The sequence below is a fragment of the Echiichthys vipera genome (genome assembly GCF_963691815.1).
Source record: "Echiichthys vipera genome assembly, chromosome: 4".
Lineage (NCBI taxonomy): Eukaryota > Metazoa > Chordata > Actinopteri > Perciformes > Trachinidae > Echiichthys > Echiichthys vipera.
Genome location: NC_139829.1, coordinates 32342869 through 32344779, shown reverse-complemented (window position 1 = coordinate 32344779; position 1911 = coordinate 32342869).

Genomic DNA, 1911 nt, shown 5'->3' with positions numbered 1-1911 from the left:
ATGTGCGTTGGAAGACCAGTGCGGTAATTAGAGGCCTGTGTTTTATCGCCCGTTTGAATGTAACTCTCTGCTCCTCTGGTGCCCCTGCCTCGCTGTTTTTTCCCATTTGTGACGACAGCAAAAAGCACCTGACATTTCCCTCGCTGGCAATTAATGCCCGAGCTAGTGAACTTCCCACGCTTCTGAGGGAGTCAAGGCCTCGAGGCCAACTATGTTTAATATACAGAGACGGCTATCTTTAGTCTGCCATCCAGACGCACAACTAGGAGGATGTGAAAGGTACCTGAATGCATCCTTTGTTGGCCAGGTATAAAACTCTACATACTTTAGTCCAAAGAAGTGTCAATCTGTGTTAGTAATAGTATTATGGTGTGTCAGCACTTTCGCCTCACAACGAGGGTTCCTGGTTCGAATCCTGGCTGGGGCCCTTCTGTGTGGAGTTTGCATGTTGTCCCTGTGTCGGCGTGGGTTTTCTCCGGGTTCTCCGGTTTCCTCCCACAGTCCAAAGACGTGCAGGTGTTCGGTTCATTGATGACTCTAAATCACCCGTAGGTGTGAATGGTTGTCTGTCTCTGTTTGTCTCTATGTGCCCTGTGATAGACTGGCGTCCTGTCCAGGGTGGACCCCGTCTCACGCCCGATGTCAGCTGGGATCGGCTCCAGCACCCCCTGCAACAGGAAACAGGTCCCAGAGTGTGAAGATTTTGAAAACGCCCCCCATGGTGTTGTGGTCTGGATGGTGAAAGCTCAGACTTTGTTAAAGGATCAGGTCATGGCCCCAGCTCGGACCTCTAACCCCACAACGTCACATAACAACAACAGTGCTGCTGCGTGAGAGGACAGAGACGGACCCAGAGACCGTTTACTGAACTGGACTCTGAGCCACATGCATGGGACTGAATGAGGCCCAGCACAGATGTCTCCCTTTTCCCTGATGCTCTGAATAAGGAGCTAAACTGCTCTAGGCTCTGTTTCTAAATCCAGTTCTAAGAAGCTGTGAAAAGTCTCTAAATGTAGTGAGAAAGTGGCGCCTGGGAGTGCTTTGGGACGGGGAAGGGGCTCCCAGCAGCACCCTCTGCTCAGTGAGGACACTAACTGCAGAGTGAAGGGGCTCCCAGCAGCACCCTCTGCTCAGTGAGGACAGTAACTGCAGAGTGAAGGGGCTCCCAGCAGCACCCTCTTCTCAGTGAGGACACTAACTGCAGAGTGAAGGGGCTCCCAGCAGCACCCTCTGCTCAGTGAGGACACTAACTGCAGAGTGAAGGGGGTCCCAGCAGCCCCCTCTGCTCAGTGAGGACACTAACTGCAGAGTGGTCGGTGCATCAGAGTCCAGAACAGCACCAAAGTCTCCACTAAGACCAGAACCAGGGACACGTTTGTCTCTAGGACGGAGGAGGATTTGGAGAGAAACTCTCCGGTGTTTGGATTCTCCACAGCGTCTCCCCGTCTCTTCTTCTCCGTTGTCGGTGTATTTCTGTGGCAGTTACAGCGCCACCTCCAGGCCTGGCATGGGTACTACAGCGTTTGGAGTCGCTGCACCTGGTTTCCTGTGGACGCAGAGATTTCTTGAGTTGAGGCCGAGACAACGGAGAAAGAGCAGTCACCCCATGTAAACAGGCTGAAGGTCCTCGAGGCAGTGGCTGCGGGTTTGACCCCGACCTCTGCCCTTTGTTGCATGTCTCCCCCTCTCTCTCTCTCACCCCGTTTCCTGTCTGTCCGATATAATAAAGGCTTGAAAAACTGCCTAAAATATACTTATAAGAATTATAACCCTGTAGAAATATTACAAAAATATAATGACACATTGGAAAACATTACACACAAGTTTAATAAAGTCAGTATAAACCCTTATTTGGATATTATAGCCTACAGCAGGAATATAATAGTTATAACACAGGACACAGAACAGAGG